The following is a 20,037-nucleotide window of genomic DNA, read 5'->3' on the forward strand; positions in this document are numbered from 1 at the left end:
CGCTCGAATGAAGAAATCCTCACGGTCTCCTCCAGTACTCTCGTGCACAGCACCACACAGAAGCGCACGACGACATTGCGGCCATGAGATGCCATGTAGCTCTCAATCCTACAGGTTTGTCGCAGCATTTCTGGTACAATCTGTATTTGTTCACGTTCAACAGATAGCTCTCCAGTAGGTATATAAAAACACGCGCGTATTCGAATGCAACGTTGTGTCAAAATTTCAACGCAGTCGGTGAAGACCTTTCGGAGACTTATGATTTTGAACCAGCAAACATCTACAATTTTATTTATGTAGGTTGCTGCCTGAAGCTGAGACCATTGTTTATTCCCATCTCTAACAATTAGCATTTTTTGGAACTGAATCATGTCTGAAGCAGCGTATTCTACGGCTCCAGTCATGATTCTTATACTGTTAAAGTAATACTATCGGGGGATTTTTATTGTAGGCCCCTAGTAGCGTAGGCACGCTCGAGTCAAACTACGCTGCACGAGCAAAAATGTGAAACACCCAGAAGACTTAATGGGACGCCTAACATCGTACACGTGAATGCCATCGGCGGCTATGTAAATGATTGGAATCGTAATTCTCTGTGAAATAGAATGGCCACCAGAGCGCATTAGTGCTATTCGCGTTTAATGTTGTTATCGGGCGTGGTAGGCCAGATAAGGGACCTGGACATCGACACCGTGATCACTGTGGAGGACACGGAGATGCTACTTACTCGTGTGAGACAGCGCTATCAGCACCTGACAGTGTTTGAAAGGAGCCTCAGTATAGTCCCCATGTAGCCGACTGGTCAAATCGTATGATATCCTGATTTGTGGGGCATTCAGATATGACAGCTGTCCGATACTGGACCGCATGGCAATGTGAGAGCAGGCATATACGTTATCGTGGTTCCAGTCGACCACGTCTGACCACCGAAAGCGAGGATCGCCGTATTGTGAACCAAGCACATCGTGACCTCTTCACATCTGCGCCTGCCATCCGAGAAAAAGTAATGGACTTTCCGCAATATTCTGTGTCATCCCGCACCAGAGACTAGCAGCAGCTGGACTAGCTAATTACCGTGTCATGTGTGGGCCGCCATTAACAACATAAACGACTTCATCTGAGGTGGTGTCTTTACCGGGAAACACAGACTGCCGAAAGTCGTCACGTTGTGTTCGGCGGTGAATCGTGGTTCAGCGCCACCGCGGATGACCACTGTCGGCAAGTGTGTCGCCGACCTTGAGGGGTTCCCGTTCCTTTATTGCTCTGGAGAGGGATAGCGGTGTAACTAATGGCATCATCTTGTGGGGAGCCTCTGGATCAGATCACGGCTGATAGCGATTGAGGGAACCGAGACGGCACAACGGTATGTCACGGACATCCAGTGTCGTCGCGTGCTACCACTGATGCGGCAGTACAGCGGTGCCATTCTGCAATAGGACGATGGTCGTCCACACAAGGCACGTGTATCAGTGAACAGTATATGTGATGCTGAGGCACTCTTGTCGCCAGCAAGCTCCCCACTTGAACATGTGTGGGACGTCAACTCCGTTACAGTACCAGTATCTAGCATCTCGAAGAACAGTTGCAATAGTTGTGGGCCAGCTTGCCTCAGGAGCGGACGCAGCGGAATCTTAACTCCCTCCTCTACCGCATTAGTGCATGCATGCCACAGTGGGTGCAACATCTACCTCTACCTCATGCTCCGCAAGCCACCTAATGGTGTGTGGCGGACGGTGCTTTTGTACCACTAACTGAGCCCTCCAGCCCTGTTCGTCTCGCGAATAGTGCGTGGGAAGAACAACTGTCGGTAAGCCTCGGTATTAGCTCTAAATTCTCGAATTTTTTCCTCGTAGTCATTACGCGAGACGTATGTCAGGGAAAATATGTTGTCCGACTCTTCTCGGTAAGTGCACTCTTGAAAATTCGACAGTAAATCTCTCCGTGATGCACAGTGCCGCTCTTGTAATGTCTGCCAAAGTAGTCTGCTGAGCATCCCTGTAAAACCTCTCGTACCGGCTAAAAGATCCCGTCACGAAACGCACCGTTCTTCGTTAGATCTTCGCTATCTCTATCAGTCCTACCTGGTAGTGATCCCAGATGAATGAATAATACTCAAGAATCGGTCGAACAAGCGCCTTATAAGCCACTTCCTTCGTGAATGAGTTACATTTCCTTAACTTTCCACCTATGAATTTGAATCTGGCGTCTTCTTTCCCCACTCTTTTATTGTAGTCATTCCAGGTCGCTCTGGATAGTTGCTCCTAGATACTTTACGGTAGATGCTATCTCCAGCGGTTTATCATCGATAGTGTATCTGTACTCCAGTGGATTCCTTTTCCTATGTATGCGCTATATGTTACATTTATTTAGGTTCAGTGTCAACTGACAGAGACTGCACCGCTCATATATTCTCTGGAGGTCATTCTGCAAATCGTTATTATCTTCTGGCGTTGCTACTTTGTTATAGACAACCGCATCATCTGCTTAAAAAGCGTCCGACGCTTCCTACTACATAATTTATATACGAGGATTGACCAGAAAGCAATGCACTGCATTTTTTTCTTCAGCAATTCTTTGTTGAACATAATGAGAATGACACACATGAAAGAATGGTGTTTCATCTACAAACCCTATTTTATCCACGTAATGTTCATCCCGTTCTGTAGCCTTCCTCCCGCGCGAAACAATGGCGTACCAATTCTTGTCCTGGTGTCCTGCAGCTACGCTATCTGTCGGAAGTGACGCAAACTTGGCGCGTTCACTCAGGAAACTTCAAATAATACATACATAACGTTTTGCATTCGTAGTATTGTTTTCGGCTGAGAAAAAAATGCAGTGCATTACTTTCTGGGCAACCCTCTTATGTTGCAAACAATAGCGGTCCTATCACACTCCCTTGGTGTACTGCGGAAATTACCTTTACATCTGTCGATTTTGTCCTGTTAAGAGCGACGTGTTGGGTTCTGTCTGCAAGGAAATCTTGAATGCAGTCGTAAATCCGCTCCGATACTCGATAAGCTCGTATTTTTTTCACTAAACGGCAGTGCCGGACAGTGTCAAATGCCTTCCTGAAGTCAAGGAGCACAGCATCAACCTGAGTGACGTTGTCTACGGTGCTGTGGATCTCATGCAGTAACAGAGCGAGCTGAATTTCGCAGAATCTCTGTTTGCGGAATCCATGTTCATTTTTATAGAGGAGATTTTCATTCGCCAAAAACTTAATGATTCTTGAGCATAGAACATGTTCCATAATTCTACAAGTGATAGACGTCAACGACATAGGTTTATAATTGTGTGCCTCTGTCCTACGGCCCTTCGTAAAAATGAAAATGTCCTGCTCTTTCTTCCAGTGGCCAGGTATCCATTTCTCAAGCGCCTTACTATAAATTACTGATAGCAGGGCATCTCAGAGTAGCGCTTACACTCAAAATTCACAATTATATTTCAATATATTCCAGTCTCCGTCTCCCACTACTGTTTTTTGGCCTCTCTCTAAAGTCGTAATACGTGTCCCAACATCCATCTCCTCCTTCCAGTCACTGTTTTCCACATACACCTTTCCACGCCCATTCTGAAGAGAATCATTGATTTCTTATGTAAATTTGATTTTTAATATCCTTCTGTAACGTTATATCTCAAACATTTCGATTGTCTTCTTTTCTAGCTTTCCCAAGGTTCATGACTCATTTCCATACAGTGCTGTGTTTCAGAAATTCTTAGGAATTTCTTCCTGAAATTAAAGCGAATTGTCGATAGTAGAAAATTTATTTTAGCGAGGAATTCCTTCTTTCCCTTTACCATCTTGCTTTTTATATCCTCTTTGCTTCGTCCGTCATGCGCTGATTTTAGCTTTCAAGGCGGCAGAATTCCATCATTTCGTCTATTTAGTTGCCCCCAATTTTGATCTTAAATTTTACGCTAATCTAATTTCTGCTACTCCTCTTTACTTTTGTCTTTCTTCAGTTTACTCTCGATCTACAGTCTTTCATCATTAGACTAATTCATTCAAAAGGTCCTATATTTCTTCATCATTATCACTGATGGCAGAAATGTCATGAGGTAATCTTATTATTGACCTCTTTCCACCTTGGATTTTAATTCCATTTATTTCTGTATCTTTCTTTTATTTTCTTCGTTGCTTCTTCACTGAACGGATTGAACAATAATGGAGAAAGGCTTGCATCCCTGCCTTAGATCTTTTTTATCCTGATCTTTCGTTCTTGGTGTTCCATTCCTATTGTTCGCTCCAGGTTTTTGTTCATGTTGTCTACTACCATCTTTCCCCGTAGCTTACCCCTACTTTTCTGAGATTTTTTAACACCTTTGCACTGTACATATGTTAGGTATGCAAATGTTACGAACCTGTGTTAATTTTTCCGAATGATTCTATTATCAAGAACAACGTCAAAACTGCCTTTGGTGCTTTTACTTTTCCTAATATCGAATTGCTCACCATCTAACACATCTTTAATTTTCTTTTTCATTCTTCCGCTTATTGTACTTATCACCAATAATATATACACATATATAAAATATGTGCATCAAATCAGCGGTCTTGCCGAATGGGATACACCGGTTCCCGACAAATCTTGGAAGTCAAGCGACGTCGGGCATGACCTGTACTTGGATGAGTGAGCGTCCGGATCGGCCACATGCCTTTGGCAGTTTTCCCTTTACTTTTCCGACAAAATGGAGGAGGGATGGTGGCATAAAGTCCCTGATCACCAATCTCTGCGGCAATGTCCTGCATTAAATTCCGAACCGCTCCAGTGTCTAGTGGAGTGAGGGCATGTGACACTGTTGACGCTGGACGGTCCTTCGGATGGGGCGTTTAGCCCTGCGGCCTCCTTGATGCTTATCAAGAGGAATGCGCCGTTTGCCGGCACCAGGTTTCACCCTCTCTCTTCCCTTTATCCGCAACAACACAAACACTGAAATGGGACTGTCTTATTTGCCATGACGACTTTCAAGAAGTTTTGCCTGCCCATAAATGTGGATGAAGTTGCGAAATTGATAAGTGTACTCAACCTCTGCAGTATCGGTATAACCATATTCTTTGTAAGTCTGTTCTTGACACCACATATGTTGGTCAGAGAGGTTACTTACTTTGAAGATTGTAGCAGGCAGTGTGTGTTTGATGTGGGTATGTCCTTGGTTTGAAAAGGATGGACACTGGCCTGCCGCATAGCGGAGGCAGCATTATTTAAAAGGGATTTTGTAATAACATGTTTTGAGAAAATGAGACGTTATGAATGCAAGAATGACAAAAGGCTATATTTGGATAATCCAGTCCTTTTATATTTGTAATTATGTAGTTTACTATTATTAGAACATTGTGTATGGTTAACGTTTGCCGTAGGAATTTTGTAGCGAAGCACAAGGACTTGTCTGATAGTTGAAACATGTGTCTAGGAAGGTGGTTGTACACAAGAGAGTTGTTAAGAAACATTTTGCTAAGTTATCTAGGTGTGAGAATTTTATGAAAAGGTATATTGTTTTCATGGTTTAATGGAGCATAGTTCAGCTTGCAATCTTGTTCTCATTTATCAGTCGTTAACGTTAGTTCCCCATTTTCATTTACTTTCAAGACTGTGTTTGCATACTCGCATTGCACATCGCGAGTTATTTACTGAGAAGCAAACTGTGAAAACTGGTAAGATACCGCTTTGCAATGCACACTAAAAGGACGGTTTTGGACAGTCAGATCATTATCCTAACAGTGACAGGTTACAGAGCAGACGAGCCTTTGTGCGGACAGGTATGCCAATAAATTTAATTACCCTTCAAGTTCATGTCCATTGCAATGAACAGTGATTGTCAGAATGTGTTTGTGGAAACCATCAGTTCTGACGCTTAATATCAATAAAAGATTTCAGTAAAGTGCTATCTTGAAAAACTTCAGGCAGTTTTATCAGAAGGTCAGATGCGTTAAATTTTATGTTCATTTGCTGTGCAACTAGAATAACAGTTCTGGTACGGTGATGTTTGCAAGACGAAACATAAAAAGTAGTTATATTCAGGGCGAACATTTTAATCTGAGTTATTTGTTTTGCAGTCAGACAGCATATGTAAATTTCATTGTAAATGGGTTGCTTTCTCGCAGGCGAATTGTTTGATGTACCGGCTAGCCTGGATTTCACATCGTGTAGCGTGCGCTCCACATATTTCCATTCAAAATGAAATTTTGCCCTGCACTGAGATTTATACGCTTCAGCCGGCCGCGGTGGTCTCGCGGTTCTAGGCGCGCAGTCCGGAACTGTGGGACTGCTACGGTCGCAGGTTCGAATCCTGCCTCGGGCATGGATGTGTGTGATGTTCTTAGGTTAGTTAGGTTTAAGTAGTTCTAAGTTCTAGGGGACTTATGACCACAGCAGTTGAGTCCCATAGTGCTCAGAGCCATTTGAACCATTTGAACCATTTATACGCTTCGATGTCACAACAAGCTTTACACATTTCTCAGTTACCAACCAGACCATAACAAACACGAGTTTAAATATCGCAAGAAACTTTCACCTACAAACACGAGTTTAAACGTTTCAACGTTTACATTGTACATACACTCATCACAGCTCCCCATACGAGACAGATACACACTTGACACTTCAGAACATGTCGGACCTGCCACGGACGGCAGTGCAGGATTCCTGCATCAGCTCCCCCAAGCTCATTCCCTGAGTATGAGAGTACTTGGGCTTCGACGTGAATAAAACTATCCATGTGAGCTCGTTGCCTCATTCTTACTCAATTTCCAATAGCTTACTGTTGCGCTACACACGCAAGTCCTTGGGGGAAGCTAACCACAACGTTCTGATACATAGAAAGTGGAATCTGCTACCATTCCTTCTGAAACTGATTAATGACGTTTTCTCTTAGCGGCAGAGAGTAGACGGACAGTTCGTGCAAAAGATCCGCGACCGGAGCCGGATTCAGTAAAATTGTTCTAGGTGTGTGTGGCCGGGTCACAATATGTAACAAATCAATCAACTGGACTTTTTTAGTATAGTGAAATAGAGGAGGGAATGTCAAAGATATGATACACGAGTTGTGGCGACCGTCATAAAAACAATGCCGTTTTTCGTTGTGGCAAGATTTTCTCACGTAATTACGATCTCCAACGTTCTCTTCTGAATGCGAAAATATTTTGTTGGCATCCACCTACATAAGGAGAAGTAAATATAATAAAATAAGAGAAACCAAAGTTGACACGGAAAGATTTGTATGTTCGTTTTTCCCGCGTGCTGTGGAACGTTACAGAAATAGCATGAAACTGGCTCGATGAACCCTCTGCCAGGACTTAAATGTGGATTGCAGAGTATTCATGTAGATATAGATGTAGACGTACTAAATCGATGTCCGAGTTTCAAGATCCCTGACGTTTCTAATTAACATCAGCTTTGTCAACAGTGGACCCCGGTAACTTGCGCATTCTGTAAAATCCTGAAGAAACATTCGATTTTGTGGTGGTGCACACTGTGACTAAATATAACAACCAGATCGGGATCGAGTACGGATACTTGCCTTTTCTTACCAATTACGCTGCCACAGACTTCTCTCGGTACTCTAAAAACTCTCTAACGATGCTGCGGAACTAGCAAACTCCAGGAGAACTGATATAACGGGGAGACTGGCTTCTCCACAGTCTCAGAGTTGTTCCTGAGATTACTGTGCATTCGCATAAATTTATCCAAAGGGGGTGGGGACAAGTTTCTAAAACTGCCATTTTTATACAACTAATTCGGCGATTTTCAGAACGCATAATAGCACAAAAGCTAAATTTGATATAAACTACAGAAAACATATTTTATCACAGACGACTGATAGGCCTAATGTTTCTTAGGCAGATTACTGTGACGCATATTTCATTGGTATATGCGAAGTTTACATTTTAATTAATTCGAGGATACTGAATGCGATATTCAGAAGGAAATGTTTTATTTAGATGCCAGTAATGTTAGGTGTTCACTGAAAATAAAAAATCTGAAATAAAAAAATAAGTTAGAGCATATGAGAGAAACCTGATAGACAGTAGCAAAACCAATTAGTAAAAATGTCAAATTAATGACCTTATTGACACTTCTCCCACGAAGAGGAGAAACTAAAAAAAAGACAATATTTCATATTCCGCTCAGCTGTACTGGATCTGCTAATTAGTAGACTGTAATACAAAAACTTCATGGCTCACGCAAAAAATTTTTATTAAGATATAACCGATTTCAGTGCCTCATGCGTCGTCATCGGATATAAAATGCTTGTCTACGGTAGCATGTCAGTGTGAATTACAGTACCATAAGCAGCATACTATCATGATAAAGATCACTACGCAGCAATTATTGCCATTTCTCTCATTATACATAAAACAACCGAGAAAAGCTGTTGGCAATCGTTTTCCAAGCTCACCGTGCAGAAGATCGGGTAAAAAAGGTTAAGTTCCGCGTTCTGACTCTAGACGCGCCAATCGGTCCCGACCGACCGCCCTGCCATCCTCCACCAGCGGCGTAGTTGAAAGGGGTGTGTAAAAGCATGTAGTCAGCACACCTCTCTCCCAGTCGCCGCCTGGTTTGTTGACCTTGTAACCGTTACTATACGGTCAAGTAGCTCCTCAGTTGGCGTCAGGAGGCTAATTGTACCCCTATTCCAGTCCTGCCATCAAGGAAAATTCCCGGGAATCGAACCCGGTTACCCCACAAGGCAGGCAGCCGCGCTGACCACTCAGCTACCGAGGCGGACACAAAACATTACTCAAACTAATCGCACTGGAGGGCTGTAGATAGTAAAGAACTGTTGCCGGAGGGTCATGTAACTTCCACAGCTTACGTAAATCGTGCAAGCAAAGTGGTTTTACATGACAGCTGCTTCTGTGGAATCAGCGTAGTAAGATGATTACTCATGGAGACGCGACAGAATGACTTACATACAGAAAATACTTATCGTGTTTTGGACGTGGCCAACACAAGGTGACTAAGCTGCCCGAATTGTCTGTTTATCAACGTGGACTTTCCAAAGTCTCTACAAAGAACAGTACACTACATGTAGCTGCGTAACGCTGCACAAGGACAGTGAGCATGAAGTGAATCTGACCGACGGGGACTAGAGACGAGTGTGATGCCTTATCAATGACAATCCATCTCAACCAGTTTTCGAGCGAACAGTGCGAAGGAGTACTGCATGCAATGGACATTTGGAGTCTGATATCTCTCAAAAGGTCATTATTGAAGGGGTCACTCAGAGCTACACATCTTCTGAGGGATAAACAACAAAGATATCGGACAGTAGCTGAATAGAAGCGTGTAGCGTGGCTTGACGATTCGCGATTTTACTTTTAATTCAAAATTCCGTCCATAGGCCGTGGTGAGCCAATCAGTACTGGCCGCCCGTCGTATCCTCCTCCGTCGTGGGATGCGGCATGGAGGGGCGTGGGATCAACATAGCGCCCTTCCGGCCATTGTCAGTTTTTGTGACTTGGAGTCGTTACTGATATGTCAAGTAGCCCCTTAACTGACATCAGGAGGCCAAGTGCTTCCCCTTTCAGTTCTCCTACCAAGAAAAAAATTCCCTGGCATTACCAGGAATCGAACCCGGACGCATGACAGTTAGCCGCGCTGACCTCAGCTATGGAGATGGGCGATTCGCAATTTCGTCACTTTGCAAATGTTGTACTGAGGTGGGTGCAAAGACGGTCCAGTTAAGCATTTAATCCACAACTTGTAGAAGGTGTAGGTCAGGTCAGTGGTAGTTCTGCAAGTTTGTTGCGACATAGGATGAAATTGGAGGAGGAGGGGGCGCGGCCATGGATTCGGCCCACTGTTCAGGTTACTGGGTTGCCATGAACATGAACTGGGATTTTCATTTGCAGATTCGCGGCGGCCAAGTTGAAAGCGGTAGGGCGCAGGCGTTGAATGGTAAGGAGTGGTAAGGTGCTAGATCAGAATACGTTTGTTCAGATTTAAGTAAACCAATTTATTTGAACTAGCAAGAAAGTTTCACAAGTGCCAAATATGTCAGATAAGAACAGTACATACCATTACAATTTATGAATATAGCTTTACAGAAGGATATTAGAGGCAGAATTTACCAAAAACACCTCAATAAAGTAATTTAATGACATCAATATTAAGTAACGCTGCCAGCTACATTTACTATCACACTTAAGCAACCGTTTGCACCATAAATCTGAGCAACCATTGTCACTAGAATTTACTATAGCGACTTACAAAAATCGCTGCTGGCAGAATATAATAAATTGAGCAGCAAGCTAAACAGCAACTACCAACAAGATTTACTGCTCAGACTTCAGAAAATTAAATATTGGCAGAATTTAATAAGATGATCCAAAGAGCTAAACAGCAACTGCCCACCAGAATTGCTGTTACAACTTAAAGAAAGCAGCTGTTGACAGAATTTAATAGAATAATCAATGAGTATGACAGCAACTCCTACAAGTTTTACTATTACAACTTAAGAAAACAACAGTTGGCAGAATTTCATAACATGATCAATGAGCATAACACCAATTGCCAACAAGACTTACTATCGCAGGTTAGGAAAGCTACTGTTTGCAGAGTTTAATAAAATAATCAATGAGGAAAATAGCATCTGCCAACAAGATTTACTATTACAACTGTTGGCAGATTTTAATAAAATGATAAATAAGCAAACCGGCAACTGCCAACAAGATTTACCTTTAAAAAACCGGTTAATATATTTTAGTGTACCATTGACAATTAAATTTAAATTTTATTCAGAGTGGGTAGCGCACTAGAATACGGGAGCAAATACGTACGCTAGTACCGACCCAGCAAGGCTTTCTAAGTAACGAAAAACAAACAGCACACACCTTCAGTCTCACACGCTAAGGAAACACACATCCATGCCCGAGGGAGGACTCGAACCTCCGACGGAGGGAGCAAGTGTGTAGTGAGAATTACCCCTTATCTTGATACAGGGTCGTTGTTTACAAAGGGTTCCTCGATTGGGCCACAAATTTTTCCCCTAATAGCAGACTCTCAACCCTCGCCTTTCGAAGTATGAACAAACTTACACTATCGTAAATGTGCATGATCCAGTCAAACAGGCAACCAAGAAAGCCCCAGAGGAAACAGATGAATTATGGGAGGAACTGGAAGACCTTAATTGTAAAATGTCCAGGAAACTCTAGGAGGGCTCAGCGGAGAAAAATAAGCAGGTTGGACACAGAGTAGCTCAGATCTAGCCGGAATCCCTCACTAAGCAAACCGCCGTGTATGGAAGGGAGTTATCTTGCTGAACTGTAAGTCCAGGATGGCTTGTCATGAACAGCAACAAAACGAGGCGTAGAATATCCTCGTCATACCGCTGTGCTGTAGGGGTGCGGCGGATGGCAACCAAAGGACTCCTGTTATGAAAAGAAATGGCACCCCAGATCATTACTCCTGGTTGTCTGCGCATATGGTGGGCGACAGTCAGGTTGGTATACCTCCGCTGTCCAGCGCGTCTTTAGACATGTCTTTGGCCTGGAATCTCGTTGACTGTACGGGAACTGTCTCCAGTGATGAGTCCCCCTTCGGACTGAGCCTCAATGTCTAGCGAAGACGCCTCCAACAGCGATTGCAAACCAACCTATCAATAGTCATACGACTGGGGAAGATGGTCTGGAGCGTCATTTCATTTCATGGCACCGACGATATTCTTGCCCTTAACGGCAAACCATCCTGGCCGTACATTTCAGCAAGATAAAGTCCTTCTGCACACGGCGAGAGTTTCTTCTGCTTGTCTCATGCTCACTGAACTCTACCTTGGCCAGCAAGGTCAACAGGTCTCTCCCCAATTGAGAACGTTTGGAGCATTCTGGGCAGGGTGTTCCAACAAGCTCGGGATTTTGATAGTCTAAAGATTTAATTCTTTTAAGACAACAATGAATTCTTCAAGCCTCGAGTTGTTTTCAACTCCAATGAGCTTAGAGAACTGGACTCTGTTCATCAGACTTTGTCCTTTTCTGTCTTTTTAAATGCATGGCAATCAGACCAGATATAAGTTGTTTCACATCCTGCAATGACTTACCGTAGAGAGTATGCAGTCGAATCCAATTAAATTGCGACGTCTGCAATCCATTACGGATGTTCTAATTTTCGTGCCTACATTCTTTTCTCTTTCATAAATTCAATGATAGCGAATTTTAAATCGAAAAATCGTTCCAGACATGCCGCTTGATTTAACCAGCGTACTTTCCATTAATATATAAAGTCTTCATGTTCTTCGTTCAGTTCCATAGAAAACTGCTGCAGCTGACAATGGAATAATGCGTGCAATCTCAGAAATTTTACTATTCATACCAAAAATTTCTTCAAGTGTTTCTCTATGTACAAAACACTGAATCCCGTCAAGCGATCGTTGTAACTTTTTAGTCTTTCATTGTCAACTAAATCTTTATACTTTTCTGCTTGGTATCGTAATGTCGTTTCATACCAAATTTGCAATACCTGCAGATTTTACAACTGCATGATAGATATTGAGAATTCTCATCTCTGTCTTCTGTCATTCCCTTTCAGTTTTATAGACTCGTGACGATAGATCGCTAGACTGTTTCATTTTGTGTGAACGTCCACAGAACCTGTGAACGTCCTTCATAGCACGAACTAATAGCGAAGAGTAAACAGCGCTCTTAACAGCTATGAGTCCTTGTTGAGAGAAGAAATATGTTTCACGGTAGCTAAGATGAAGAATTGCTCATAGCTCTTAAGGTATGAATTCTAGAGCCGATGTTTGCTAAACTTTTTTTGCTTCGAATGATCGTTCCTGTCACATCCATGAATAATAGCCATTCCTCCTAAGACACCTTGTATACGTTAATACACTTACTTACAACGTACTTTTCTCAAAAGAGAAGTTGCTGAGTTGTCAACTTGCTATCCTTATTCGTTATCGGAGCATAAATTTCGAGTTTTAACTAAGTGATTAAAACGCAGTAGGATGGAACAGCATTAACACTTAACAAGGACAAATCGTGGAGCAAAGCGTGGACATATTCAATCATTTTCGGTGTATCCGCACTGCAGTAGTGCAATATAAAAAGCCACAATGATCACTTTATCCGTATTTTCACTATAAGCTGTTTCATTCCGCTGTTTTTAACCACTTCATTGAACGCAATGGTACTCCCAATGGCGCCTAAGTTCAGCAAAGATAATTTTCTGTCATTCAATCAGATGTGAATGCAAACAGACGGAGCACATGGACGCTTTTCTGTGGAGGCACGTGACGCACTAAATGCCACGTATTCATGGTGTTCTATTTTTCTGTGTGGGGTACATCGAAATTCTCGTGTACGTGACATGATTTCCTAACGAAGAAACCCTTCTCGCCAATATACTTGCAGCGTCCTATGAAGTTCATGCGATGCGTGGCATGGACTTAACACGTCGTTGGAAGTCCCCTGAAGAAAGTCATGTTGTCTCTATAGCCGTATATAAATGCGAAAGGTGTTGCCGGTGCAAGATGTTGAGCACGAACTGACCTCTCGATTATGTTCCATAAATGGGCGATGGTATTCATGTCGCTCAAATTGTCCAGAATATTCTTCAAACCATTCGAGAACAATTGTGACATGGTGCATTGTCTTCCATAAAACACCTTAGTTTTTGGGGAACATGGAGTCCATAAATGGCTGAAAATGGTCTCCAAGTAACCGAACGTAACTATTTCCAGTCAATGATGCGTTTAAACCCACCCCACACCATTATCGAGCCACCTCCAACTTGCATAGTGCCTTGACAATTAGCGTCAACGGCTTCGTGGGGTCTGCGCCACGCTCGAACCCACCCATCAGCTCTTACATCTGAAATAGGGACTCAACAGACCAGGCCACGGTTTTCCAATCGTCTATGGACGACCCGATATGATCACGAACCCAAGAAAGGCACTGCAGGCGATGTCGTGCTGTTAGCAAAAGCACTTGCATCGGTCATCCGCTTTTAAAGTCCATTTACGCGAAATTTAGCTGCACTGTCCTAACGGATAAGTTCGTCGTACGCCCCACAATGATTTTTACGGTTACTTCACGCAGTATTGCTTGTCTCTTAGCACTAAGAACTCTACAAAAACGCCGCTGCTCTCGGTCGTTAAGTAAATGGCATCGTCCACTGCGTTGTCCGTGGTGAGAGGTAATGCCTGAAACATGTGTAAGGTGTCAGGCAAATCCAACACCTTCCATGAAAACCCTGACATGATAAGCAAATCCAGTAGTATGTCACATAGCTCCGAATAAATCGTGTCATTAAGTTAACCAAAGTAATACGAGTAACGAGTGAGCAAATGGAATACCACAGACTAACACAAGAATGCCTAAATGCATGTCATACCTTCCCACCGTGGGACAGACGCAGTTCCGAGGGGAGAAACGAGAACAGAAGCCGAGAGCAGAACCGTGTTAAGTTGGAAGGCCCTACGATAAGGGACTGACGGACACCCACGTCGCCAGCTAACCACTAGGACCACACCACCCGCAAGTTTTAGCGTGAGACTTTTTCGCGTCTCTGTTACGTCAAGACCACCCCCAGCCAATGTTAAAATCTAGAGCCCTCCAGAAGAACAGTATAGATCTTACGATAGCACAAAAAGGGCTACACCACCCGCAAGTTTTAGCGTGAGACTTTTTCGCGTCTCTGTTACGTTAGGACCACTCCCCAGCCCATGTTAAAAGATAGAGCCCTCCAAAAGAACAGTATAGATGTTACGATAACACTAAAGGACCACACCAGCTGCAAGTTTTAGCGTGAGACTTTTTCGCGTCTCTGTTACGTTGCAAACTTTAAAAACATTGCCCCACCACGAAAAGTATAACGTTTCTCATTGGATAGACGGAATTTTTGTAGGCGGAGTTTAAGGTTAACATTGAGACCCTCATTGGTCAGATGAAAACACAGCCAGATAGTTTTTTTAAACCAACTAAGGTAAATTGTAGTAAGGAGAAGTTAGGAAGAGTGCTTTGGAGATGGCGAGGTGAGCGGAGCTGTGCTGCCTGCCGCCCCCTGACGAACACCGACAAGGTAATGAACGCACGCGATGCCGCATTTTTGAGCGCATAAGGCTTCACTAAGAACTGCAGAAGTCTCATCTGTTACATCCCCTTTTTGCGTAATACTAGTGTCGATCGTCAATTAAAGCTCATGGTGTTCACATTTGCCACTTGAAGTAAAAATCTGAAACGCGATGATTTTTATGTTACATAGTTATTGAGAAGCCACAACAGCCACTGTCATTTACGACAAGTTAGATAAGTGATTAAAGATAATTGAGGGTCACTGTAGACCATTTTGATAGTTTTCTCTTTTGTGAAACTTAATTTAAACCTAGATTATACATGTGATATTCCACAGGTCATCCTTCGATCCATTGTAGAACTTGGAAACCCACTCAGGGAATATTCGTTCACATTTTTCTTGAACACAGTTGGTTTTTACCATCCTGTATTAAAACATTTCCTTTTATCAATAGTGCAATTTGTAAACAATGTTTTGTGAGTAGAATAAAATTTCCAATAGTAAACTTAACTGCTTTTTCGACGTTATTTTACCAGCTAACTAAAAGTAGGAAAGCTAAATTTAGTTAGTATTAAGATTCTTTTACAGGGAGTGCAGTGGAGCTGACGCTGAAATCATTAAGTATTTGGTTCTATCATCGCCAGTCTCACTGAACTCTTCTGAATTCTACGTGTCATGTGTGGTCTGGCGTCTCCTTACCAGCAACAGTTCCCAGGTTCAAACTAGTCAATTCCCTAAAAAACACGCTCAGAGCGTCGTTGCACGAAACTGGTAGGGAGACACGATATAGAACAAACAGACAGCACGCAGAATGTTTAGACATGGTATTGTTCTCACACTCTTGACTCTGTGGATCTCCGAATACTGAATTCAGTAACGATTTCCCAAATGGAATGTCCATTGCGTCTAGCTCCAGCTACCATTTCAGAGTCTGTTAATAACCGTCGGGCAGCCATAATCACGACGGAAACCTTCTCACACGAGTCGCCCGAGTGAAAATGACAGCTGCACCAATACCTTGTATACGCGATACTACCGCCATCTGTATATGTGCATATCGCTATCTCATGACATATTTGGCCTCAGAATCTTTGCAAACCTTAAGACGCGTGTGCAGTGAAGGTCTTCGTTCCTCACCACAACTTTCACTGGCTCACGATAAATACCGTAAATTCCTATCCAAATGTCACTGTATTTCAACTCCTCTTTCAGCTCCTTTAATTTGTGGACAACTTTTCTTACTCGTCTGTAAATTGTTCAAACAAAAGTTTAGGTTTTTGTCAGATAATAACTCACTCGTGACTCTTAAAATTGCTAGTCTTAATAATCTGTAACACGATATTTTTTCTTCGTCGACTTGTCCTCCTTTGGTAGTCTCTAGACTCATTAACTTTCGAACATCAATTCCTATACTAAAGCAGTCTTACAGAGAAAAGACCTTAATAGGTACTGGAACAAACAAGTATCTGTATTTTAAAGTCATTTATTTTCGGTTTTATGTGCTCAGACTGGAATATTTCCCTTGCAAGTTATACGCAGTGCTCTGGTTTCCTTTTCTCCTCGCATTCTCTGGAAGTATTTGAGTGATCAGCATATTCGTGATCGTGGTTGTGATGTTTCTGATCTATTGTCACTCGGAACCTTAAGATTTTCATATACACTAAGATGACACATCCAACAGCTGGCAGCCTACTACAGATATATTGAGCTACCATACGTTAGGTTCACGTGTAAACTCGGTCTGCTATACAAAATGATGGAATAAAAGCTAAAATTACATTTAAAGGCAGTACATAAAACAAGACTGCTGGATTTAAAAAGAATAGTACTGGCTTGTAATAACTGCTGACCTTAATATGCGTGTAGAGAACAAAGTGCCAACCTAAACAGCACCTTCCAAGAACAATGGAGATGATTTGGGTTGTCATACCATGGTTTTCAGTCGGTAGTACGTTCACGCTGCAAGTGTGCATAACTGGTATGGTCTACGAAACGATTCTACGCAACAGCTGTTCAAATGGTTCAAATAGCTCTGAGCACTATGGGACTCAACATCTTAGGTCATAAGTCCCCTAGAACTTAGAACTACTTAAACCTAACTAACCTAAGGACACCACACACACCCATGCCCGAGGCAGGATTCGAACCTGCGACCGTAGCAGTCCCGCGGTTCCGGACTGCAGCGCCAGAACCGCTAGACCACCATGCCCGCACGCAACAGCTGTATTTTTCTCTTCACTTCACACGGCTGCTGCAAATCTCCGGACATGGTTCTATGAGCACAAAGATGGAATACCATGTGGGTTTTGACTTCCGAAATTGCCTGATTTGAATACTATCGTACCATAGTGATTACTGGAAGAACTGTTAGGGATGAATTACCTTCTTCCATCGTCTATTAAGTGAGTAGATTTCTTCGCATAGAATTATATAATAGCCCTTTGAGAAGCATTCAAGATATCCATGCATTTATTCCTAGAAAGTGTCAGTTTCTGACGTGAAACGTCATATTACGAGCGTGTTCATATTATTTTGCCCCGGCGTTGCGTTTTGCATTTGTTTTTCTGATTTAGATTCAGCTGTAGATGATCATTTATGTTCAGCTCAATGTTTGTGTAACCCAGGGAAAACTGTGAAGATAACCATTACGTTCGCAAAATCGTTCCTAAACAGCGTTAGCGGTGTGCATTGACGGGTGGCCCGTGTGCCCTGACTGCGCGTACCGCTATCGGAATATGTGAGTTGTCGCTTATCGTCGCCAGCGACTGGTCGCCAGGCTTCAGCCGAGTAAAAGTGGTCACGCCGTTCTCAGAATCGGCTTTTGCATATTATCACGTTTTCTTTCCACCGCAGCGACGAGAATCACAAGGTAGTGCTTTTGCATTTGTTTGAGGGCTGTTGCTTTACTCTGTGTTTTGTATTGCACGTTTTGATTATTCCATATTACTGGCTTCTTGTCTGCTGTGAATGTATTTCACAAAACGAAAGTAATTTTGGTAAAAACATAATAATACTTAATAATCACACCTCTGGACGTCGCGATTGCGGCACCATGAAGACAACACGTGACAAACGTCAAATTAGTGTAAAGTGTACTATACAAGGTGACAATGATTTCAGTCGACAAACTCTGAAAGGGTGTGCGGGTCACCAAAACAAACATTTTTCTCTAACATCATAATTTCCTGTGAGCATTTTATAATCCTATAGAGGATGTAATCACGCTCAGCACTCGTGTAATTTCGCATAACATGGGGACGAATCAGATGAATGTAAGAAAAGTCCTCCATGAGTAATTGTTAATCCATTTCACTTACAGAGTGTACATAACCTAAAACCAGATGGTTATCCACTCAGAGCCGTGGGACGTGGAACAGTGTCAAATGTATCCTACATTCTAGTCCTTTGCGCTGTTTAACCCTTAATCACAGTCGTGAGTACTTTTCATGCAACTACAGTCGCGAGGTCCCTTGGACCATGTTCAGGAGGCGGGAAAAATACGTAAAAACCACCATCTAGCGCTACTTTTTGCACGTAGTACTACATATACACTCCTGGAAATTGAAATAAGAACACCGTGAATTCATTGTCCCAGGAAGGGGAAACTTTATTGACACATTCCTGGGGTCAGATACATCACATGATCAAACTGACAGAACCACAGGCACATAGACACAGGCAACAGAGCATGCACAATGTCGGCACTAGTACAGTGTATATCCACCTTTCGCAGCAATGCAGGCTGCTATTCTCCCATGGAGACGATCGTAGAGATGCTGGATGTAGTCCTGTGGAACGGCTTGCCATGCCATTTCCACCTGGCGCCTCAGTTGGACCAGCGTTCGTGCTGGACGTGCAGACCGCGTGAGACGACGCTTCATTCAGTCCCAAACATGCTCAATGGGGGACAGATCCGGAGATCTTGCTGGCCAGGGTAGTTGACTTACACCTTCTAGAGCACGTTGGGTGGCACGGGATACATGCGGACGTGCATTGTCCTGTTGGAACAGCAAGTTCCCTTGCCGGTCTAGGAATGGTAGAACGATGGGTTCGATGACGGTTTGGATGTACCGTGCACTATTCAGTGTCCCCTCGACGATCACCAGTGGTGTACGGCCAGTGTAGGAGATCGCTCCCCACACCATGAAGCCGGGTGTTGGCCCTGTGTGCCTCGGTCGTATTGATTGTGGCGCTCACCTGCACGGCGCCAAACACGCATACGACCATCATTGGCACCAAGGCAGAAGCGACTCTCATCGCTGAAGACGACACGTCTCCATTCGTCCCTCCATTCACGCCTGTCGCGACACCACTGGAGGCGGGCTGCACTATGTTGGGGCGTGAGCGGAAGACGGCCTAACGGTGTGCGGGACCGTAGCCCAGCTTCATGGAGACGGTTGCGAATGGTCCTCGCCGATACCCCAGGAGCAACAGTGTCCCTAATTTGCTGGGAAGTGGCGGTGCGGTCCCCTACGGCACTGCGTAGGATCCTACGGTCTTGGCGTGCATCCGTGCGTCGCTGCGGTCCGGTCCCAGGTCGACGGGCACGTGCACCTTCCGCCGACCACTGGCGACAACATCGATGTGCTGTGGAGACCTCACGACCCACGTGTTGAGCAATTCGGCGGTACGTCCACCCGGCCTCCCGCATGCCTACTATACGCCCTCGCTCAAAGTCCGTCAACTGCACATACGGTTCACGTCTACGCTGTCGCGGCATGCTACCAGTGTTAAAGACTGCGATGGAGCTCCGTATGCCACGGCAAACTGGCTGACACTGACGGCGGCGGTGCACAAATGCTGCGCAGCTAGCGCCATTCGACGGCCAACACCGCGGTTCCTGGTGTGTCCGCTGTGCCGTGCGTGTGATCATTGCTTGTACAGCCCTCTCGCAGTGTCCGGACCAAGTATGGTGGGTCTGACACACCGGTGTCAATGTGTTCTTTTTTCCATTTCCAGGAGTGTATGTTATTTAGTTATACATAAATGGTAGCATATGTACAGGATATTGTTTCGGTGCTGT

This window comes from Schistocerca nitens, chromosome 7, assembly GCF_023898315.1.
Source record: "Schistocerca nitens isolate TAMUIC-IGC-003100 chromosome 7, iqSchNite1.1, whole genome shotgun sequence".
NCBI classification, from domain to species: Eukaryota; Metazoa; Arthropoda; class Insecta; order Orthoptera; family Acrididae; genus Schistocerca; species Schistocerca nitens.